At 46.1% G+C, this 26,046-nt stretch overlaps 1 long non-coding RNA gene across 1 annotated transcript in view; it reads left to right on the forward strand.

The window, feature by feature from the left end:
- LOC308302799 overlaps positions 1-26,046 on the forward strand; it is a 144,573-nt gene that overhangs the window by 86,038 nt on the left and 32,489 nt on the right. Inside the window, exon 3 of the long non-coding RNA XR_013962969.1 lies at positions 7,110-7,188. This is a non-coding gene — a long non-coding RNA (uncharacterized lncRNA). The remainder of the gene's footprint in view (positions 1-7,109; positions 7,189-26,046) is intronic.

Genomic DNA, 26,046 nt, shown 5'->3' on the forward strand with positions numbered 1-26,046 from the left:
TAGATCGGCTATTTTTTTGGCAAATGTTCCAGACCCTGATAATGGATGTTGGGGATATTTTGATTATCGCGAAAATATCGTAAATCACAATTTTCATATCGTCCCATCCCTAGTTGCAGTTTCGAGGTGGGGAGAGTCATACAGTATGTATCCCAGGGTGTGAGATGTCACACAGGCATCTTGCTGTTGGTTGGATTCAGCCCTTGATGCTGAGGATTATCTAAGACTCCCAACCAGTTTTACAAGAACTCATATCGTCACTGTCGGGCAGAAACCTCGTATCTCCAAGTTTCAAATGTGTATGTTTTTCCGCAAAGTAAAGCCCTGCTTCATCAGACAAAGTAGTGAAAACAGCCGATCGACAAACGCCTCGCGGTGCGAGGCGTTGTTTGCTTGTAGATCGGCTGTTTTCACTAGTTTAGTTCACTTTTTAAATGATACAAACCTAACGCTTTTGGACATACAAGGTTTCCACCCGACAACGACGAGTACTGTAGGATTCAAGATTCAAGAGGTTTCGTTCGTCACATGCTCATCCAAGTTTGTACAGTGAAATGTTGGATGGAAAGGATGTTGCCCTCCGCCAAGCATAAGGACAATAAAAAGAAAAACATGCTGTTAATAAATAAAAAAAAAGGCAACATTTCTGTCATCTGGGGCCTTCTTTGTTAAAATTACACTACGGGCCTTGGAGAAAGGCCAGACTGGTTTGAGTCCTCAGCGTTTGGCTCTCACAGCCTCTCTGTTCCGACCAGGCCTCCTTTCTCCTTGAATTGAATTGGGCTTGATTCGACTCCAGGGAGGATTCCAATAATTCTAAATCACTGCAACATTTGACCTCGTTGGAGTCTGAATTTACTCAAGACTTAATCGTTGAGTCAAAGTTTCAATTGCGTTATTCGGTGCTCATCCAAACAAAAACACAAAAGGAAGCAGTGTGATGACCTCCTTGTGATGTATTTTGCTTGCTTAAGATGATCTCTATTAGCCATTCTCCCTTTCATGTCTTTGGCATTTTGATTGATAAACAGCACAAAGTCTTGTGCTTATGCACTACTTAATCAATGTGATCAAAGGCAGATGCTACACATGCACGTTGCTGCGAGATGAATTACGTCAACTCTTCTCTCTCTCTGCTCGGGAGTGTCGTCATCCTTCTTCTCGTCCACCAGAGAAATGAGCAGCCAAGTTATTTTCCTCTCTTCCTTTTTAAACATCCTCTCCGCCCGCCTGTCACTGCTGATGAAGCCTCGCATCTTAGCAGAGACACCACGGTGACCTGCTTTCACAAAGCATTATGCTGCCTCATAACCTTGTGTTGTTTTGTCGCACCGACCCCAATCCTTTTGTTTACAGGAAGTTGTCATGAGGGTTTACGTCTCCTCCTGCCTGTCACCTTGCCGCTGAACCACGTAGCATACAACTAGGGATGGGACGATAAGCGATATTATCGTTTATCGTGATAAAAAACACTCACGATAATCGTATCGTGGAGATTTAAATGATCGTGATATCGTCCTCCGTCATGCACTAGGATCAATTCACCTCTTATTTGCCGAGCTGCATATCCGGTACCACTTAAACCCTCTATAATTGGTAAAAGGTGCTTATAATATACGTACTTGATACAGTCCTTTTTCAATCTCTATCAAATGTCTTTGCCAAAAAATAGCCGATCTACAAGCTCACAGCGCGTTGCAACTATTTTTTGTCAAATGTTCTGCTCCAGGTTAATGGATTTTGACCATCGCGATAATATCGTAAATCACGATTTCTTTTGTCACAATAATCGTGATATGACATTTTCATATCGTCCCATCCATACATACAACCCCACTCCGATTGCTGGCGTTTGCTGGTTGTTTCCACTACTTGAATAGCTGTCAGGATGAACTTTCTTTGTCGTTTCATAAATTGTTGTTGTAGGTCTGAAAAGACAGCCTGACTAAAACAGAATAACATCTACTCCTGTATCATGAAATCGGCAGGCAGGAAGTATGACCCCCCCACTTGGGTCTATGGGCGACCATGCCCACGGTTTGTTTCATTTGTTTATGCAGGCCTGCCTCATATATTATCTTACATGGCAGCGGGATCAGGGGAGATGCACCGTATATGATATGTGGCTGCCTGTGCAAAAATAGCACGAAACATGTGATCGCCTGCCACTCGACTGTACCTCCAGCGAAACTCGAACACGCACCAGCATGTACACGGCACCAAACAAACTGGCAAACACACTCCGGGCGTGCATATACCATATACCATAGATACAGTTCTAGGGATGGGACGATACACTCACGATAATCGTATTGTGGAGATTTTATTTATCGTGATATCGTCCTCTGTCATGCACTGGGATCAATTCACCTTTTATTTGCAGAGCTGCATATCCGGTACCACTTAAACCCACTATAATTGGTAAAAGGTACTTAAAACATACTTACTTGATACAGTCTTTTTTTCACTCTCTATCAAATGTCTTTGCCAAAAAATAGCCGATCTACAAGCTCACAACGCGTCGCATCGCGACGCGTTGTGAGCTTGTAGATCTGCTATTTTTTGGCAAATATTCCGCCCCAAGATATGACATTTTCATATCGTCCCATCCCTATACAGTACATAGGGAATAACCCTCCGTTGGCCTGTGGGCCCCTATACTTTCCTTTGGAATGCGTCACACAAACACGCCATGCGGCACTCGGGCCCTCCATTGGATGGATCTCAGCATGCCTTGTTGTAATCATAACAATATGATAATCACAGTTTTGGCTCGCGCTGCACCCCTGCACAGGTTGGTGCAGCAAGCAGCAGATTTTGCTCGGGGGATGTGAATTAATGATGAGAATCTGCTGACTGTAAGAGCGCAACACGGGGAAAAGCAACGCAGGGTTACAGTGCTAATGATCATCCATTAGCCAGTCCGCAGCTGTCGATCGGACAGGTAGCTGTTCCGCATGGGAGGGGGTCCCACCACTCCCCCCCACCCCAACAACTCAATAGAACCAACAGCAGGAAGACTCACATCAGGCGTTATGACAGCCGGGCTTTGGCTGACAGCCAGTCAGCTCCCCCACTCACTAAACACCAAGTGTCACTGTCGAGCAGAAACCTCGTATCTCCAAGTTTCAAATTTGTATGTTTTTTTTTTTTTTTTTTTGCGAAGTAAAGCCCTGCTTCATCAGACAAGACCGGCGCACGAACTAGTGAAAACAGCAGATCTACAAGCACACAACGCTCGGCTGTTTTCACTAGTTTAGTTCATTTTTTTAAATGATAAAAACGAATGGTTTTGGACATAGAAGGTTTCCACCTGACAACGACGCAAGACAGCATGGAGCATGGCTGCTTCTCTCTCTCTCTCTCTCTCTTTCTCTGTCTCTCTCATATGTCTCTCGCTCCATCTCGTTTTGTGTCTTCTTCTTTCCCTCCTCTCTCCCCCTCTTTTGTCCTTACGTACTTATCTCATTCTCTCTGTCTCTCGCTGTCTCTTTCTCTCCATCTTTCTCTTTCTCTCCCTCTCTGTCTGTCTTCTGAATGCCCAATTTATGTCCCTCATTTAGACGGAGAGGCACTCTCGGTGGCACATTACTCTCCACTCTTTTCACAACATCCCAAATTATGTCATTAGTTGGTTTAAGCTCTGGCAGTGTGTGTTTGTGTGTGTGTGTATGTGTATGTGGGGAGGGGGGCGGTTGCATCATATGACTGCTCGTCTTTTCAATTTACTCATTGTTAGACTGCTTCCCCTCTTGCGGCGCGCTACCTTCTCGCTGCTACACCCCCCCCCCCCCCCCCCCCCCCCCCCCCGGTCTCTTTCTTGTGCACTCAGTCCTGCAGGGGAAGAGGCTTCTGGCTAATTAGCGTCTTGCTAGTGGAATTTCACTGCGACAAAGGCAACTATTCATGTAGGTTTGGTGGAGGCAGAATAGGGCTGCGGGTCTGGCAGCAGCTCGCCCCGAGTAGTCGCCGTGTAGTGGACGGCGGCGGGATCCCGGCTTTGAAGCCGCGTTCTTTCAGCGGGAGACGCGCAAATCGCGATACTCCCGCTGCCAGGGGGTGTCGCGCCCAAATTCTGAGCCCTGGGTACAAGGATTCACTGCGGGCCCCCCATGAATGTTCTTCATAGGGGGTTTAACCCATTTAGACTGAGAACGCATTATTACGCGTTATTTTGTGCTTTAACTATTGAAAAATAGCAGATATACAAGCTCACAGCGCGGCAGCTTGTAGATCTGCTATTTTTGAAAAATCGTGAACATTTCTTTGAAAAGTCTTTTATTTTAAATCCTTCTGAGGTTTTTTGAAAAACCTATGTTTTTATGTCATTGGTTCTCAAACCTTTTCATGTCAAGGACCCCCAAAATTATGTATTTGGTGCCCGCGCTGTGAGCTTTGTACAGTATATCTGCTATTTTCAATAGCTAAAGTATAAAATAATTAAGGCCCCTGCAGCTCCACCTCCTTGGGCCCTAGTAACCCAGTCCCACTTTTCCCCCCCACTTGTGACGCCCCAGTCCCGCTGCTGCTGGCCTGAGCGGGCCCCATTCAGGAAGCCCGCTCCCACAGCTGTTCTGCCATCCATCCTCAGCCCGCAGGTCTGCGGTGCGGCGGGAGGGACGATCCCACGCGAACCCCCCCAGTCAGTCACACACTGTCAGTGCAGAGACTGAACGGCAGACCCCCAGTGTGTCTCTTCTTAGCATGTTCACCGCTGGTAAGCCCCTCTCTGTACATCTGATCTGCCCACTGTCAGCTGTATGGCGCTAGCCAGCGGCTCCCCGCCATGCCTGACCCATATTCCTTAAATGAACTTGTCCTTCTTTTCTTCTTCGCCTTACATGCATGCATGAAGGCAGGCATGCGCACGCACACACAAGTGCACACATACAAATCCAACTGTCACACACCCGCCTAAACCACCTACCGTCTGACTGTGTGTACAGACCCGGTGATCCTTTGTGCAAACTTAAGAGGGGGAGAGAGGGGAGGGGGGAGGGGGGTGACCTTTCATCTAATCTAATCACGCAAATTGGGCATGTCGAAAGGCCATCAGAGACTCTACCCCCCACCCCCCATCCCGTTCTTCTCTCTATCCATCCATACATCCCATCCGCCCCCTCTCGTCGTCTCCACAGGAGCAGCCCTGCTCTGAGCTGTTTTTGTCGAGGTCTAACGCAAAGGGATTTCCCCCCTTTCTGCACTCACAGCGGCATCTTGAGTTTTCCACTCGGCCCCACCCCGCTTCTCTTTATGTCTCTGCACGCACACCACCACAGCCACTCACACACACACACACACACACACACACACACACACACACACACACACACACACACACACACACACACACACACACACACACACACACACACACACACACACACACACACACATACCATTACAACGCGCACACTCCTGGCCGTGCTCTTCCGATGGGACTTTAACGACATTAACAGCTTCCTCTTTCCCTTCTGGGTCTCGGAGCACTTTCCAGTTTAGATGGCACTCTCTCTGCTCCCTTTCCTTCCCCTTCCCGCTCACTCATTTGGTGCCTACTATTTTCCCTCTCTTTCTCTCACTCTCTCTCTGACTCGCTGTCCCCCTCGCTCTCTCTTCTTTTCACCCTCTACCCCCCCCCAATCCCCCCCCTCCTTCTCCATTCCCTCTCTCCATCTCGACTTGGCTGCCTAATTAAGCTGGAGCCACCAGCAACAGTAGTCTTACTTGAGCCACTTCTCTTTGTGTCTCGGCATCATGTATTTACGTAATGAGATTAACACTTAGGAACCTGAGATCTTGCACGGTACTGCCTGCAGTAGCTAGCAACGGGCTAATCCTGCTACCGCTCTAGGGTGGAAAAAGTGGGCTAGTTCATTCTCCACGCTAGCCTGTAGGTAGCACTTAGGTAGCATTGGGGAAACGCCCCAGCATTAGTTCCATTCTGCGACTGCAGTTGGTGATACTTCAAAGAGCAGCCCCACAGGTGGCACGGGTAGTCCACGCCGTTGTGTGCACTAAATTCCACAGGCAGATGTGTTGGTGAAATTAAAAGGCGATAATGCGAGGTGGGGTAAAGATGTTTGCTGCTCCATTAAGGTGTGACTGTGTGACGCAGGCCTATAGAGATACCATGGACTTTCATATATACGTCTGGGAGGTAAACAGGCCCTTGACGGCTCCCGAGGGCCACAGATTAATTTCCCTTCTCCAGAGGAGGGAGAAGAAAGGGAGGGAGGGAGGCGAGGATAGACGAGAGGAGAGGAGATTCTGTAAGAGGAGGGAGGGAGGGTGGGCAAAGAGGAGAGGAGAGGAAGAAGACTGAAAGAGTGCAGCCTAGAGATGGGACAATACGCGATATTATCGTTTATCGTGATGAAAAACACTCACGATAATCCCGTCGTGGAGATTTAATTTATCGAGAGATCGTCCTCCGTCATGCACCGGGATCAATTCACCTTTTATTTGCCGAGCTGCATATCCGGCACCACTTAAACCCTCTATAATTGGTAAAGGGTACTTATATACGTACTTGATACAGTCTTTTTTCACTCTATCAAATGTCTTTGCCAAAAAATTGCCATCGGCTATTTTTTGGCAAATGTTCCGCCCCAGGATAATGGATTCGGATTATCGCGATAATTATCGTAAATCGCAATTTCTTTGGTCACAATCATCGTGATATGAAATGTGCATATCGTCCCATCCCTAGAGGAGAGGAGAGGAAGAAGACTGAAAGAGTGCAGCCGAGGAAAGAAGAAATGGGGCGAGCTGGGTGAGTGAGTGTAGGGAAAACAGCCTGAACCACCAAGGAAAAAGACAGACAAAAGGATTACAAAGATGCAGCACACAGTGAGAATGGAAAACAGAGAAGCAAATAAGATGGGTGGAGGGGAAAGAGGGAGAGAAATAGAACTCCAGAGGGAGCGAGGGGAGGAGGTGTCCCTGTTGGCCTTTGTACTGTATAGCTTGTTTGTTTTCTATATGCTATTTCCCTCTCTCTCTCTCTCTCTCTCTCTCTCTCTCTCTCTCTCTCTCTCTCTCTCTCTCTCTCTCTCTCACTGTCTCTTAGTTGCTGTCTCACCCCCCCTCCTGTTTATTTCTCTCAGGGCGGGGACCGGGCGGACGCCAGAAAACTGGAGGCCTGGGGAAATCATTAACCGCACACAAACACATACAACTGGACCGGTAAGTTATTTTCTGCCTGTATGTATCGTACATATGTGCGCATTATGAGAGTATAGCGGTACATGGCGTACATTGGCTCCGACGCAAAATGCTGTTTGTTTGTCGAAAGGGTGCATTATGCCTCTCTCTCTCTCTGTCTCTCTACTCCACTCACTCTCTCCATACACGATGTACGCTCACACGGGGAAATGCACGCATACTGCTGCGTATTCACTTTCAATCTCAATGTTTCTCTTCCTAGCTCTCCCTCCCCTCTCTCTCTCTCTCTCCCTCCCCTCTCTCTCTCTCTCTCTCTCTCCCTCCCCTCTCTCTCTCTCTCTCTCCCTCCCCTCTCTCTCTCTCTCTCTCTCCCTCCCCTCTCTCTCTCTCTCTCTCTCTCTCACACACACACACACAACACTGTAACTTGGTAACGTATATCCAGGATGTGTGAGTCCAGCCCTAATGACTGCCTGCCAGCCATTCCCAAATAGGGTCATACAATGCCCTCGAACTGAGGGCAGTGAAACTATGCATGTGAAAATGAAATGTTTTTGTCTGATTCCTTCCTAGCCTTCCCCTGCTTCCTCTCTCTCTCTCTTTCTCTGTGTGCGTCTCCTTTGTTTTATTTTATACATTTATTACCCCCCCCTCCCCCCCCCCTCCTCCTTCTGTGGTACAGGCTAGCATTGAATCGGACCCTGATATTATTAGAAGGCTGCTCCTTAGCGGCCAGGCCAGCACTTCAAAGACTCACATTCCCAGCATTCCACGCTGCTCCTGAGCCCACTGCTGGCCTTGGCCTCTGTGGGGCTGTTCCAGCACGATGTGGGCCTATTAGGGAAGATGGTGGCTGATGGTAATATTATATATTGATTGTCTTCTTTCAACGGAACTGGAGGATGCCTGCTCTCCCATATCACAGATGAAGGATGTCATCTATTTAATTTAACAAACCATCAGCGAGATTATTGATGTAGATGTGCTTTGCTGGGTCAGTGCAGCACCGGAGTTGACAGACAAGACGTGTGCTGGTTTTAATTTGACTTCCAAGCGTTGAGCTTGGAGGTCAGGCTCAGGAGGTAAAGCGACTGTCTTTGAATTCGCAGGTCCTGGTTCGATCCCTGTGTCTTGAGGTGTCCTTGATTGAGACACTTTCACCCTCGTCTCCCTTGTTTGTGCAAGTCATTATAGTCAAAAATATATGTACAGACATTTTCAGACATATATCAGCTCATGCATCACTTTCACAATTTCTTTTTAACGTTTTGAATAGGGATTAAGTGGTTAACCCGTCACTGAGCAGGTTGGCGCCTTGCATGATAATGCAAGTCTGCCGTCGGCGTATGAATGTAATACACATTGTAAAGTGCTTTGGAGAAAGGCAGCATATAAATGCGCCATTTACCACACTCATAGCTCTAAAGCTGTGCATTTGCCATATTGTGTGTAAAAAGGGAGAGAACATATACTGTAGTAATGCATATTATATTCTAGCACTAAAGTAAACACGATAATAACCTCCCAGTCCCAAAGCCCCTTTACTGGCTGTGGTGTTTTGGAAGATTTAAATTGTTGTTAATGAGATGAGGCGTTCACGAGCCTGCTATTGTTGCTGTCATATTTCAACTTATTACGCTTTGTTGTAAATTAATGCTCCACTTCATCATCACACCCTTGTGTCGCTGCTTTATTTTTGTCGCTAGCACACGTTGTGTGCTTGCAGATTGTAATTTTTCAGAATTCCTGTTGTTTGTTTTAAATAATAAAAAAGGCTAAAAAGGGCTTTTGGACATACTGTACTGTACGTATGAGGTTTGGTGACGATATGCACGTTGCAAAGAACCACGCCAAAGTCCAAGGGTTTGTAGATGTGCCTCCCACACGGCCCTGCAGTAATGATGGTTTTTACTGTAATTTGGAGCTTCGGGACCTTCGTCATCATGGATCCTGCCCCTCCTTACAACCCTTCTCTCTCTCTCTCTCTCTCTCTCAATATCTCTCTCACACACACACTTACTCTCAGGCACGTGCACACATAGACATCAAAGGGGGCTTGAACCCCTGCCCTTTTACCCGTCTGTAAAAAGTGCCCTTTCCAGACCATGAATGCAGTTTTTACCATGGTGAAAGAAATGCAAAGGCTCCCTTTCCATGCCATATCTGAAGGCAGCGTTCAATAGAAATGCCTTATCCAAACTCTCCTGAACTTGAACGCAGCATCTTATGTTGAAACAATTGCCCTCTCTGACTGTGTAGAAATCCATGCCGTACGCCACATCTCCAGTATTGACTTGATTATTAGTGTGTTATTAGCAGTAGTCCTGGGGAAACTTTATTTTCACCACTAGATAAACTTTTTTGTGAATCAGATGCCATTGGAAATTGATGGGAAAACTTTTGAGGAGTGATGCTAGCCCGAGTATTGGTTGAGCCTCACGACAGTTAACTTGCTGCGGAATGTAGTCACGGCAACCACATTTGCAATTTCCAATTGCATCTTTCTAGTTAAATGGTAAATGGTAAATGGTGCATTTATATAGCGCTTTTATCCAAAGCGCTTTACAATGTGCATTACATTCACCCATTCACACACACATTCATACACCAGTGGCGGTGGAAACCATGCAAGGCACCAACCAGCTCACCGGGAGCAACTTGGGGTTCAGTGTTTTGCCCAAGGACACTTCGACATGTAGACAGGAGAAGCTGGGATTTGAACCGCCGACCCATGGATCATTGGCTAACCCACTCTACCTCCTGAGCTACAGCCGCCCAGTGTTCAGTGTTCAAATAGCCGACCTCCAGCTCAAAACGCGCCGCAGCGCAGAGCTTGGAGGTCAGCAAAAGGCCCTTTTTAGAAATTGCATCCCCTGCCTCTCTAACATTCTCTGCACGTCCCTCTCACGTACTCTCACTCTCTTTCTCACTCCCTCCATTTCTGTGCACAGCTGGAGAGAATGGGAAGCACATAATTGTGGTGTAATCCTGCCCTAAGTCCCTGCAGCATTAGAGATGCAGCAGTCAGAGACAGATAATGCAGAGCAGGCCAGGCAGAACGGAGCCGAATGAGCCTTAAGAGTCGTCTGGACAGATGTTTGGTGGGAAAAACGACGCTATACGCCGTAAAACCGTGACGTTAATTTAACTGTGAGAACGTGCAAAAGGGGAACCAAAAAGGAGTCGTAAGGGTCCGTTTGTTTTCCATTTTGCACATTGGCACAGTTAAATTAACACTGAGGATTTCACCGTGTTGCTCAGTCCCTAGCTGGAGAACGTGTGTGTGTGTGTGTGTGTGTGTGTGTGTGTGTGCGCCTGCGCGCGCGCGCGTCATACATTTTGTGTATGTACGCAACTACGAACTGGCCGATGTACATAATCATCTCTAATCAAAAACCGGCTACAAGCCCATGGATGATCTAAGGGTCTTGGGGGGGCGTGCTTCTTTGAGATCCATGTTTTGTTCTGCTGTTTTTTCCATTGGAAAAAGTGTGTGTGTGTGTGTGTGTGTGTGTGTGTGTGTGTGTTAGGAGGAGGGAGGGGGTAGGTGTGTTCAGTCCTGGCAGGAGAAGGAGGATGGGGGCCATTTTAGAGGGTAGGTGCGGGTGTCACTGACATTACACACACACACGTTGGGGTTGAGGGGTTTTATATATGTCTTTCTGCGTGTGCATGCGTGTTCGTGTGCAAACATATGGCGGTCTGTATATATATAAGTGCATTTGTAGATCTGCTAGGTGTGTATGTTCCGTGTGTGTGTTCGCGTGCAAACATACTATATGGCGGTCTGTATATACAGTACGTATATATATTGGTGGATTTGAGTGTGTGTGTGTGTGTGTGTGTGTTTGCGTGCAAACATATGGTGGTCTGTAAATGTATATATTAGTGCATTGTGTGTGTGTGTGTGTGTGTGTGTGTGTGTGTGTGTGTGTGTGTGTGTGTGTGTGTGTGTGTGTGTGTGTGTGTGTGTGTGTGTGTGTGTGTGTGTGTGTGTGTGTGTGTGTGTGTGTGTGTGTGTGTGTGTGTGTGTGTGTGTGTGTGAGTGTTGTGCAGATATGTATACAGCAGGCAGGGTGTTAGAGGAAGGGGACAGAGCTGAGCCAGTGAGGCTACAGGCAAGCTTTCTTAACACCTCATAAATCTCACCTGGTGCTGCAGGAGGGCTGCTGACACAGCCGCTGCACGCACACACACACACACACACACACACACACACACACACACACACACACACACACACGCTCATGCACACAGTGTGCACACACACAACTATGCTCACACCCAGATGCCGATGCATGCACACGCACTCACACTGTTCACACACACACACACACACACACTCACACACTCACGCACACAGACGTGAAAATTCCACACACACACACACACACACACACACACACACACACACACACACACACACACACACACACACAGAGATTTGTGTAGGCAATGTGCACACACTGCCAACGGGCTGAAGTAGTCATGTCAGCAGTAGTCTCTGGTGGTCAGACCCACCAGTCTTACGTCATCAGTTCCTGCGAGGGGTCTGAATCATATAAGTCAGCATGTCCGGGTTTTACCAGAGAATATCTCAGGTAAAAGCCTCTTATCATTGGCTGAGCTGCAATGGAAGTCTAAGGAGGTCCGTGGTTGGTCAGTTCGTGTGTCTGTCTGTCACACAGTTTTTTTCTTTGGGGGTGGTCTTTAGCATCGTCATTCTGGGCGTGTCATAACAGGTGAACATTCGACTATTATTATTATATGAAAGGCTCACCGCGCATTGCGATGCATGGTGAGTTTGTAGATCTGCTATTTTTGCAGAATGTTTGCCCCAGAATAGGGCCACAAAGGGATCATGTGGTTTAATTAAGTTTATGTTTAAAGTTTCCAAATCACTGAGGTTGCAATAATTTGCATGAGAGAGTGAAGGGTTCAAAATAGACTTGTAAATGGAAATATTCAAGGCGCTTTGGGTGATATCTGGTATGAATGTCAGTTTGAATCACAATTACAATATTTTAATTTATAAAATAATTAGATTCTTCTTGTCAATTCGTTCAGCCCTAACGCTTCATTTATGCTTTCTATCCAAACATTTACTGCTTGGAAAGCGGTTTGCTGTCTTTTTCACACACGGTGCTGTAACTTCTGCCAATTGAGTCTGACCCACAATCCTACCAGTCTCATATTCAGTCTCATATTCAGTGCTATGCTTTTGTAAAATAATACTGCAGTGTAGAAATACGCTGTATAATAAGTAGAAAATCAGAATTAAAAATGTACTTGAGTAAAAGTACAAAGGTTTTGTTATCAAAATGTACTTAAAGTTCCAAAAGTAGAAAGTAATCATTATGCGACGCATTGTGAGCTTGTAGATCGGCTATTTTCAAATGGCCGCAATGTATATAGGGCTGAAGTGGTTAATGTATGTTTTGTAATAATAATCAAAATCTACAAAGTAACAAGTTCTGAAATAATTATAGTGGAGTAAAAGTACAATATTTGCCTCTGGAAATGTAGTGGAGTAGGAGTAATAGTACTGAACACTGGAAATATCCACTAAAGTAAAAATACATTCTCAAAATTGTACTTAAGTACAGTACTTAAGTAAATGAACTTAGTTACTTTCGACCACTGCTCATATTGTCATGCAAACATAATGGATTGGAGCATGTTTTCAGTAACGATCAGTACTTAAGCTTAACAGTCAGAGTCAATAATGGCAGTGACACAGTGCCTGTGTTCTATCCCTACTGCCAGCAGCTGCTTGCTTTCTACAGCATCATCATCACACACCGTTTACTTTCTGGCTTTCTGCTGACTTAAGGGTGATTTGTATTTAGTTGAGCTGGGGTCACGCTGCGGCTTATTTGTGTGAGCTTGTAGATCTTCTATGTTTGGTGGCAACAGCGGCTCTCGAACCCAGATTATGTTGTAGAACTCGGGCTTAACAGCAAGTTGTAGTTGGTTGAGCATTCCAATGGTTTTAGGAAGCCTCTGTCCACTGAACAAGTGTGTTAGCATGTTAATCCATGCACTTTTTTCCTGTCCCTTACCACAGCTCCACTGTCCAGCCTGTGTCAAATGGTTCAGTTTAGTTTTTTTAGGACATGGGATATGCAAATACATAAAAAATCACACCCGTGTGAAGTGGAGCTGTGTGTGTGTGTGTGTGTGTGTGTGTGTGTGTGTGTGTGTGTGTGTGTGTGTGTGTGTGTGTGTGTGTGTGTGTGTGTGTGTGTGTGTGTGTGTGTGTGTGTGTGTGTAGATCATGTGTACCGATTGTTGTGACATTTGAAGAAAATATGTAGGAAAAGGAGCAAAAAGTGTGTTTTGGAGAAAATTCAAGATGGCGGAAAATCTATCCTGGCGCAAATGGGCGTGGCCTATGTGGGGAGATGCGTCTTGACCCAAGGAATCCAGGGAAAAAAGAATTTTAATTTTCCGATCTACGGTTCAAGAGTTACGGGGCAAAACGTAAAGTGGGCCGTTATAGCGCCACCATGAGGCCGAGTGATGTAATTATTTTTCAATTCATTCTTAAAATCATTATGAATCTCCTCTCCGAGGTTTGAAACTGTAGCTCCTATGGTTTACGAGAGAAAAATACTTGAAAGTGATTTCTTGCATTGTCCCCTTATAAGTCAATGGGGACAATTAAGCGTCGTTTTTTGCCGATTACGTCGGCATGGTAAGGCGGATCGGAACGAAAGGTAATAGAACACCATTCCCGGCCGAGCCGCACATTTTGATGTATATATTGCGCGAGTGGCGTAAATGGTGCGGCACTAGTTACGCGCCAAAGTCAGGCTACATACACACACACAGACACACAGACACACAGACAGACAGACACACAGACAGACCCACACAGCCACGTATAGGGAGCTGCACACAGCTCCAAAAAAAAGATATATATACTGTATGGTATTAACATTGGATGTTGCTCACTCCCACCTCAGTGTCTTTGTCTTGACCCATGAGCCATGTGATGGATGCATTCATCCACAGTGACCCAAAGGTATCAGCAATGCATACACCACAACCTTACGTGGCACAGGTGGGCCACTGCTGCTGGTAGGAATTAAACCTGGTCCACTGAGCTGCATGGGACACTGTTTTTGTTCGGAATAAAACGTGTGAACAATCTAGTGGTGTATTGAATGGTTTTTGCTCTGCCGTCTGGTATCCGTTGTTGTCAGGGCTGTTATGGCCGACTTCAAGGGATTAACAGAAAAAGGACATCTGTGGTGACTTGGAAATCCAAAGGTTAGGATTTACATTCTGGGGCCTGTTATTGCTCACATGGTGCAAGGAGAGTGCATGGGTTGAAACAAAGGTCCCTGACTAATGGAATGACCTGTCATTGACACAGTGATGTTGGGTTGCATGTTATCCTCACCGATTGTTTGAAAAACGTGCAGAAAGAAAAGGTATCAGTAGTCGTCTATTTTCAAAAGTAGAAGAAACATTAATCATTATGATTACTGTAATGGAACAGTTTTCATATTTAACTTTACTGCCACTTGGGGGCACTGTTCCTCCTTTTTCCTCAAGTCTAGTTCCTCCCTGTCTCCAGGGGGCGCTGTTTATTCTGTTCTGCTGCAGCTCTTATGCCACAGGAAGTGATTGAGTTTGACCTTTTCTCCTTGTTAGAATGACAAGAAAAGATCGTTTTTGAGAGTGTTAACAATCCTATGCCATCAGTTACTTTGCACCCCTTTGAGTGGCAAAATAAGTGAGTAATCAACATTGTGATAATGTGTACTGGACATATTGAGAGATATTTCTAGCTTTGTATGCTCCTTTGTGATATTTTGCACTGCAGTATTTTCCTTAGGTCTACTTTGAAATTACCTGTTCACATGTGGTGGAGGCAACATTTATTAATATTACAAACAATCTTACCTTTGCTTACCTGCATAGTTTACTTGAACAACTACATGTACCTCTTCTTTGTTACCTGTTGGTTAACACATTCCTTACATAGCTTACCTGTTATGTGTGTAACTTAACTGTAACCTGTAGCATATTTCAGTATTTTATTAACGTTTGCCTTTCTGTATTTTGTGTGTTTCAGTTTTATACTTTCTTGAATTAAACCAGTCCTTTACAACAACTGCCTGTTACTTGGAGGGGATAATGCAAGGGAGAGTTAAAGCTGGCTGTGAAGCCCAATACAGGACAGGAGTTACATTGGGTGTAACAGCACAGTAAAATTATTGCACTCTACGAGGGATTTCAACAAACAGTCGACATGATGAACGGTCAAAACAAAGAGGAGACCAAATCACTCTACACTCACTCAATAGAGAAGCTGTCTGTCAGATCATCAGCGAGATCATCTACATCAACTACAGCGAGTATGGCAGCAGCATTGGCGTTGGCTGAAGCACAGGCTGCTAAAGTTAGAGCAGTCTATGCTGATAAAGAATCAAACATTAAATTGGAGAGGGCTCAAATAGAATCCAACATTAGGTTGGAGAGGGCTCAAATAGAATCAAACATGGCTCAAATAGAAGCTACTGCAATTATGGAAAAGGCCCGTTTGGATGCAGCCAGTGAAGCACTACAACTCCACAAAGAAGCTGACGCCGCTATGGCCAAAGCAGAAGTAATGGAGTCCTTTGCTGCTCAGTTTGACACTACAGAGCTAAATGAAGACCTGGAGTTCTTGCCCATACAAACAACCCCAGTGCAGAAAGTGAGTGAGTACATAAATAAACATTCAAGTAACCACATTGACCTCGCTGAAACACAGAGAGATGTGTCTAACCAGCGTGATGTGGTTGACATCACCCACCACTGTGATCACATCTCCCATCACCGCAACGACGCCACCCATCATCGAGAGGACACCGCCCATCATCGAGATGACACCACCCATCACCGTGATGACACCGCCCATCACCGTGATGACAGCACCCAACGATTAACTCATCACGGCAACACCCACCTGTCAACTCGCCACGACGACTCGACCTACCTGGCAGCTCGCCACGACGACTCCATCTACGTGCCAGCTCGCCACGACGACTCCACCTACGTGCCAGCTCGCCACGACGACTCCACCTACCTGCCAGCTCGCCACGACGACTCCACCTATCTGTCAGCTCGCCACGACGACTCCACCTACCTGTCAGCTCGCCACGACGACTCCACCTACCCGTCAGCTCGCCACGACGACTCCACCCACGTGCCAGCTCGCCACGACGACTCCACCCACGTGCCAGCTCGCCACGACGACTCCACCCACGTGCCAGCTCGCCACGACGACTCCACCTACGTGCCTGTTCGCCACGACGACTCCACCTACGTGCCAGCTCGCCACGACGACTCCACCTACGTGCCTGTTCGCCACGACGACTCCACCTACGCGCCTGTTCGCCACGACGACTCCACCTACGTGCCAGCTCGCCACGACGACTCCACCTACCTTCCTGCTCGCCACGGGGACACCACCTACCTTCCTGCTCGCCACGGGGACACCACCTACCTTCCTGCTTGCCACAAGGAAACCACCTACCTTCCTGCTTGCCACGGGGACACCACCTACCTTCCTGCTCGCCACGGGGACACCACCTACCTTCCTGCTTGCCACAAGGAAACCACCTACCTTCCTGCTTGCCACGGGGACACCACCTACCTTCCTGCTCGCCACGGGGACACCACCTACCTTCCTGCTTGCCACGGGGACACCACCTACCTGCCTGCTCGACGTGACGACTTCACACACCTTTCAACTCACCGTGACACTGTCACCCCCCTGCCAACTCACCGTGACGACAGCATCCAAACACCCACTAAGCATCATGACATCAGCCGTATGCGCATTCAACGTGACGACCTCGCCCGTCAGCAAAGGCACGTAAACCCTTCACCGCAGTGCACACCTCATCACTTCATACAAGAAGCAAGTCAATACCACCTCTCATCACCAGGCAGTAACCCGACCCTGCAAAAAGGTACACCGCAATGTTTTTCTTACACAGAACCACAGCAGCGGTTCAGCCCAAACCCTACAGGTACTGACAGCGTAACCAGTGACCTCGCCAGGTTCCTAGCGAAGAGTCAGCTGGTGACCGGAGGACTGACTAAGTTTGATGACAAGCCAGAGAATTATCTCAGCTGGAAGGCTACATTTCAGAGTACCATTGCAGACCTTGGTCTCACTGCCAGTGAAGAAATAAACCTGCTCATCAAGTGGCTAGGCCCAGAGTCTTCAGAACATGCTAAAAGGGTCAAAGCAGTCAACATACGTCACCCATCTTCTGGGTTGAATATGATCTGGACCAGACTCCAGGAATGCTATGGATCAACAGAGGCGATAGAACAATCCTTATCCACCAGAATAGACAATTTCCCAAAGCTCTCCAGCAAAGAACCTCACAAGCTCCGGGAGTTATCAGACTTGCTCTTTGAACTGGAAGTCGCAAAGCTAGATGGGTATCTGCCTGGTTTATGTTACTATGACACAGCCAGGGGAGTAATTCCAATTGTGGAGAAGCTACCCTTTAATCTCCAAGAAAAATGGGCAGCAGTTGGCTCAAGATTTAAAGAAGAACACAGAGTTTCCTTTCCACCTTTCTATGTGTTTTCTGAGTTTCTGAGGAAAGAGGCTAGAACAAGGAATGACCCAAGCTTTACCACAGCTTATCTCTCCTCCATCACCAAGAAGGAAAAGCCCCCAGGAAATTACAACACGAGGCCATCAGTTATGGTGCACAAAACAGACGTGTCAGAAGATGTAACCACGAATGCGGAAAGTGCAGCTGAAGATTTAAGCAAGCAATGTCCCATACATCACAAGCCCCACCCACTGACAAGGTGTAGGGGTTTCAGGTCCATGCTTCTGGAAGACAGAAAGACATTCATCAAAGACAACAACATCTGCTACCATTGTCTTGCTTCCACCAGTCACCAGGCTAGAGACTGCAACATCACCATCAAGTGTGTGGAGTGCGGCAGTGAGAGGCACGTGGCAGCTCTTCACCCTGGCCCACCATCTCAGATGTCCAATCCTCCCTCTTCCCCTCAAGAGCATGGCGGGGAGGCAAGCTCTTCGGAAGATTAGATTCTGAAATTAGTTTGGCATTTAAATATGCCAAGGCGGGGAGTGTAATGGAACAGTTTTCATATTTAACTTTACTGCCACTTGGGGGCACTGTTCCTCCTTTTTCCTCAAGTCTAGTTCCTCCCTGTCTCCAGGGGGCGCTGTTTATTCTGTTCTGCTGCAGCTCTTATGCCACAGGAAGTGATTGAGTTTGACCTTTTCTCCTTGTTAGAATGACAAGAAAAGATCGTTTTTGAGAGTGTTAACAATCCTATGCCATCAGTTACTTTGCACCCCTTTGAGTGGCAAAATAAGTGAGTAATCAACATTGTGATAATGTGTACTGGACATATTGAGAGATATTTCTAGCTTTGTATGCTCCTTTGTGATATTTTGCACTGCAGTATTTTCCTTAGGTCTACTTTGAAATTACCTGTTCACATGTGGTGGAGGCAACATTTATTAATATTACAAACAATCTTACCTTTGCTTACCTGCATAGTTTACTTGAACAACTACATGTACCTCTTCTTTGTTACCTGTTGGTTAACACATTCCTTACATAGCTTACCTGTTATGTGTGTAACTTAACTGTAACCTGTAGCATATTTCAGTATTTTATTAACGTTTGCCTTTCTGTATTTTGTGTGTTTCAGTTTTATACTTTCTTGAATTAAACCAGTCCTTTACAACAACTGCCTGTTACTTGGAGGGGATAATGCAAGGGAGAGTTAAAGCTGGCTGTGAAGCCCAATACAGGACAGGAGTTACATTGGGTGTAACAGCACAATTACTATTATTAGTTATCAAGACATAAAAACCCACGTGTACCAAATATGTAACACCTATAATAACCTAACCACTTAAACACCGTGCCGAGGATGTTACGTTGTCACCTGGCAAGGGATCTCTGAATGGGTTCCAACAGTCGAGTCTTGTCTTGCTACAGTCTGTTCCAGAGCGCACTCGAAGACAGAGAGTCTCTCTCAGTGACTGTGACTCTGACCCATTTGGCGGTGTTACCAGCCTGTCTGCTAGTCAGGGGGAAACCCTGCCCTGCCGCCACTGCTGCCATGGTCAGGGGGGAAGCCCTGCAGGCCGCCGCCTCTGCCGCGGCACTGCCTCCATACAGAAATAGACGCGTGGCCCTTTGCCCCCACTTGGCTCCAGCAGAGCCATTCAGGTGACGAGACAGAGTTCGGTTAGGTGAGTTCATCAGTTATTATTTGCATGGGAAAATAACGAGGATGTTGATTTATGGCCCTCATTAGTGAGACACAAAGCACCTGACTCGCGGGGAGGGATATGGAGAACGCGTGCCTAGGGGAGCCCGTGGTGGTGGTGACTCGTCGTCACGAAACAGAGAAGTTGCACAAGTGGGTTGGCTGTGGCTTGACAGGAGGCCGCGCAATCGTGCATGCTATACTTTGTTTGCTCGCACCCTGTGAACTTTGTGTGTCAGCCTATATAGGTGTGTCCCTGTATGTACTGTATGTGTGTGTGTAGCCTGTGAGAACATGCTGTCCTCATTCACGGTACATGGCAAACCTGTGCCATGAATCAAGGTCACCGAGCTGCAGTATAGCTGTCAGGTTGATAGGATCTCTTATGTTCTCGTGCTTCAACCACGTTGGACTAAATTAGTTGATATACTGTGGCATCAAAATTTGTTTTGAAAACCACTAGGGCTGTCACAGTTATTACATAATCGTCTAATCGCAATTATTTGAGGTAATCGCAATTATTTTGCATAATCGTCATAATCGTTTCCATGTTGAGAAATGTTGTTATAGTTTCAAACACTTTCAAAAAGTAGTGGAAATAGCTGATCTACAAGCTCACAACGTGTCGCGTCACGAAGCGTTGTGAGCTTGTAGATCGGCTATTTCCACTATCAATGTTCTCTTTTAAGTATAAAATTGTCAAATATGTCAGTAATTTCTTTGTATATTTAAGTTATGTGTCATGATTGCCATGTGCAACTTCAAAGCCTAAAAGCCAAACATAAATGTAATTGTCAACGACAAACACAAATCGTTAATCGCAATTATTTGAGCAACAATTAATCGTCATGTAAAATGTCATAATCGTGACAGCCCTAACTTTAACCCTATATATTGGCTATATGAAAACATGCTCACAGTGCGTTGGCTATGCATGAAGGTGAATCTTTTATGTTTTTAGGTGGGGTTCCATGGCCAAATACATATTAGTTTGGGGATGATTGACTTGAGAAAAGCTGGCGAACCACTGGCTTACTGTGCATTACAAATGTTATATCGGGGCACTGTCCAAGTCTAACCCTATGCAACGTGACATTTCTACAAACCAGTATGACAGGTATGGTGTGGCTGTCACATACCATATAGAGCACATACATTATCTACAGGCGGGGGACAATGACAGGTGTGTTCTGTATGTGCTGTTGAAATGTCAGCACCTCGTGATAGTCGACTATCAGTGTCCTCAGAGCAACTGAGCTGGATCCATTTGAAATGTCATGGATTTCAAACACAACTTGAAAACTACTGAAAAGGAGGACGTTAAATATAAATAAGTAAGTAAGGGGGTCGGAGAGGCTTTTTGTCGGTGTCAGTCAGAGCTCGGGAGTCCCTGTTTTACAATGCGCTGGACCCCTGGGAGATGGATTGCTGAGGTGGAGCGCAATACCTATCGTATCATCAGCCCCCAACAGCACAATGTGCCGCACCCAAGCCATGCTACTCATCATACGCTGATGAGCTGGTGGTGCCCCAAATCGAACCCATGACCTTTTGGTCAAAAGGCTCTACTGACTAAGCTACCCGCCGTACCGGACACAAAAAATAAAGGTAATACATAGATAAAGAAATATATACATATTTACAGTTAGGGATGGGAAGATAGGACAATTTGACAACATGTCATTAGGTCGAACACCCTTTGGATCGACCACCAAACTCTAACCCAAACCCTAATCCTAACCTCAGTAAAACTATGCCTAACCCTAACCCTAATTAACCTCAGTAACCGTGACGCGGGTGATTATCTAACCTGCCGACGCTCGCGGGTGATTATCTAACCTGCCGACGCTCGCGGGTGATTATCTAACCTGCCGACGCTGTTCGACCTAACAGGAGTATAGAGGGTTTAAGTGGTATATGTGGATATGACGCTCGGCAAATAAAAGGTGAATTGATCGGGACGATATCACGATAAATGAAATCTCCACAATACAATTATCTAGTGTTTTCTATCACAATAAACGACAATATCGCTTATCCTCCCATCCCTATTTACAGTAGATACATATACATACACATATACAGTACGTACATAAATGTACATAGCCTACATACATGCAGTACATTGGATCTTTGCTGTTTGACCTTCCTCACACAGTGTACAGTTGCTTGAACACAGGCCAGGGATTGTGCACAGCACTACACAGACACCAACACTCTTGGAACACTGAAATGCTCTTCACACCGTGGGGGATTATGTTCACTATGAGGGGGTTATTGGAAATTAATTAGTGCTAATCACTATTCTAACATCACAAACAGCCCAGCAGCAGGCCCACACCCACACACCCATCGCACAGGCACAGCGTAGTCGCAATTAGTACTTAATCGCCAATCACAATTATTTAAGATAATTGCAGTTATTTTGCATAATCATTTCCATGATGAAAAATGTTAAAAACATTTACATTTTTTTCTATAATAATATCTACATATATTATAGGATCTACAGTACAAGCTCACAACATTGTCAGCTTGTATATTGGCTATTTCCACTATTTATTTATTTTGTTGAAAGTATAAATAATAATAATAATATGTAATTTGTAATTTCTTCATTATATTTAAGTTATTTGTCAATATCTACCCCGTGGACCTTTTGTTTGCGGAGCCTAAAAACCAAACAGGAATGTCATTTTTCTTTTATCTATACGTTCCAATGTCAACGCCCAAAAAAAATTGTTCATCACAGTTCTTTGAGTGGCAATCAATCGTCAAGTGAAATGTCATGATCCTGACAGACAGCCCCGGTAGCAGTCAGTCAGTCAGTCAGTCAGTAGCCCGCCCCAGCCCCACAGACACACAGCCAACCGAAAGCAATTACGGGGCCTGAGAAATGAGGCCACCGGACCTGTTATCTGCAGAGCTGCTGAGGACGAGTGCACCCGCTGAACTCGGCCTCCGCTCCCGTGACAAGCGGCTCTCGCCGGAGATGTTTACGTAGCCACAAACCCTCCCTCCCCCCCCATGTGCGTGCGCTCACTCGCTCGTAACACTCTGAGAGTCACAAATGGATACATTGACACTGAGAGGATTGTAACTGTGGGGCTTTCCTGTCACACTGCAAAGGCTTTTAGATGCATATACGCACCGCGCGGAGGCTCAGCTGACTCATTGCTCGCGCTTGTTTATGCATGACAGAGTGTTCTTTCACTGTGCTTAACTGTACATGTTTGTAGAGGTGTCACGGCGGGTCATGGCAGTGTCTTGGATGAAAACAACATACTTTAGCCCGGGCGGCGGGGGCCTACGATAAGGATTAGACATGCGTGCGGTACAGGCTTGGGGTCATGCTTAAGGTGAGGCAGGGTGTTGCCGGAGTTATGAAATGTATGTAGGTCAGAAGCATGTCCTCGCAGCCATGAGAGTACTGTACATGCATGTGAGGACACGCTGTACTCTGTACATTGTGTGTGTGTGTGTGTGTGTGTGTGTGTGTGTGTGTGTGTGTGTTTCTGTGTGTATGCGTGCGTGTCTGGGGTAGCTTGATAAATAGGAACCAACAGCAGTAGAACACACGCACGCACGCACGCACACACACACACACACACACACACACACACACACACACACACACACACACACACACACACACACACACACACACACACACACACACACACACACACACACACACACTCCCCCTCAGAGGCTTGGAACATGACATCTGGCTGCATCTGATGGCAGTATTATCTGCATCTCTGCTGGGTGCTAAAGGCCCAGACTGTCACCTTCTGTCTGTCTGTCTGTCTGTCTGTCTGTCTGTCTGTCTGTCTGTCTGTCTGTCTGTCTGTCTGTCTGTCTGTCTGTCTGTCCTCCCACTGGAGCTAATGCAGAGCACTAGCGTGCCTCTGGGCAGCCATTCATCCATGATGTCATTCGTGACATATCTATAGCATAACGTACGACTCCGCATTTGGACAAGGTTTCAGCCCTTTCAGAGCCCCATCAACCTCCATCATAAAATAAAAGTTAAATATGTTTCTAAAAGGATAAAACGTAAATGTGGAAAATAAATGCATGGAGGTACTTCTGTGACCTACTTGCAGATTGGACACTCAGACAGACAGACTTAAGCCCAGTCCATACTTTCTCCGAAACCAAACTTTTCGTGGGAGAGTTCCGACTTTCCGACGTGCAGCTTTCCGAACTCTAATTCAGGGTAATGCTTTTCAGAAGTTGACAGTGACGTCATTTTGTAGTTGAACCGGATCTTTCCGACAAAAAGTTCGGTTTCGGAGAGAGTATGGACAGGCCTTGACTGACTGACTGACTGACTGACTGACTGACTGACTGACTGACCCTCTTCTAGGTGGCTAGACTCTTGCAGAAGCCACGCTGTAAAAATGTCAAATGGCTGTTATGATAGCACACGAGGAAGTGGCCCAAATAGAAGAGACTCAAATTTCCTGTGAAAATAAATTCTCCACTCTAAATCTGGACGGCGACTCCTGTGCCTTTTTCTGCCTTGTTATTGTAAGAAACATTAGCTATGATGGATTCGTCCAGTCAGCGCACAAACGCAGGCACACACACCCCCGTGCGCACGGGTGCACGCACACACACCCCCGTGCGCACGGGTGCACGCACACACACCGGTCAGTCCTGCCTCGAGAGACGAGGTCGGGCGTTCCTCTAAACTAATGCCTATTTTATGCACCGCCGTACGGCTGCACCGTGGGCCGGAAATAGCAGATCTACAAGACTGTGTGTGTTGTAGATCTGCTGTTTACAGCACGCGATGCCATCCTACAACAAAGTATATAAATCAGGCTTAATTGTGCTCACCCAGATATTTCAGCGGAGCGGCTATCCTGCAGGGGGAGTTGTTGATGTGTGCGGCCCATATTCATGAGGCTCAGCTTTCCTGGAGGTGTCGCCCTGCATGGCCACGCCGCTTCAGAGGTGACCCAGATTTCTATCCTCCACTGTCCAGGACATGTTTTCAAGGCATTTGCATTTAAGCACCCAGACTGACCGATATTTCCTCATCCATCTATCCTTCTGTCTGTCTGTCTGTCTGTCTGTCTGTCTGTCTGTCTGTCTGTCTGTCTGTCTGTCTGTCTGTCTGTCTGTCTGTCTGTCTGTCTGACTCTATCTATCCACCCACCATTCCTTCCTTCCTTCCTTCCAGTTCCTTCCTTCCTTCCTTCCTTCCTTCCTTCCTACCTACTTACCATTCTGTGGACTAGATTTACGCTTTTTTATTTATTTCATGTAATCTGGCTCAGGAGAATCTCTCAGGAGAATTATATTATTTCTGCTTTCTACTTACTACTTGAGTTTCTTCACTTTACTACCTCACAGATATCATGATGGAGGGATGATGATGATGAAATATTCAGTGACATGCTTCTGACAAATTATATAATACCATTATATTGTTGTATTTTCAGTTCAGTTCAACTTTGTTGTCCGTTATATTATACCATAACATATTGTTATTGAGGTATTGATAATTCGCTTGTATAATGCTTATCCCCTGTTTAGAATATACTTTGGCACATGTTACACGTACAGTACTACTAGGGATGTTAATCGAAGCATTATTTGCGAATCGACGCGTCGTGGCCGAAAATCGACGTGTCGATCGACTTTTTTTCACTTTTTTTCCTGCTAAGCAGCAGCTGAGGAGAGCACAACGGCGCATTACTTTAAGCAACACAACTTATGCAGCTGCACCCATCAGAACTTGCATCAAAGCCCTAATAATAATTATAATAAATAATTGCTCTTCCTTGCGTTAGCACAGAGTCTGTGGAGTGACAAAGTCCATGGAACGTAGTGGGAACGCTCTGGCTGCCGTGGCCGGCACCCCAGGCTGGTGTATCAATGTGGAGCTTTTGTCTGCCCCGCTCTCCTTCCCCGACCGCGTCCATGGGTGTTTCGCATTAACGACGACGAGTAGTGTATTTTGTGTTGTTTTATTGTCAATCTTGACAAAATGACTGCACACAAGGCGACACTGCCAAGCGAGCTTTCGTGTCAAGCATGCATGCACACAGGCACGTAAACAAAACAAGTCAGCGCGCACTGCTATGTCGCGCGCATCAGACCAGTCCAGCAGTGTTTCTCAACCAGTAGTCACACTCATGCACAACACAGACATGCACTCGTCTCCGACAGAGACCCACACACCGGTCCTCTCACATTTGGAAAACATTAACGCTTATAACGTTTTTGAAGCGATTAAAACATTTTTTGGGGAAAAACTTTAGAAAAAATGTATAAAAAAAATAATTATAAAAAAAGATTTGATTTTTCGACTCGTACTTTTTGAGTCGCCGTGAGCATGAGTCGATTTTCGAGTCGATTTTCGATTTTTTTCCACATCCCTAAGTACTACACACACATGCACACACACGCAAACACGTGAACAGACATTTTAAGTAGTTTGCACGGATTTCAGCTTTCTCTAAATATATTCTGTGGCCTGTGTGTGTGTGTGGCACCTCATTGTTGCTGGGGTGAGACTGCTGCTATAGCTGTTAGTGGGGAAGAAAGTGAGACATTGACTTTTGAAATAGCAATAAACAC

The sequence above is a fragment of the Nannobrachium achirus genome (assembly GCF_963921795.1).
Source record: "Nannobrachium achirus genome assembly, chromosome: 18".
NCBI lineage: Eukaryota > Metazoa > Chordata > Actinopteri > Myctophiformes > Myctophidae > Nannobrachium > Nannobrachium achirus.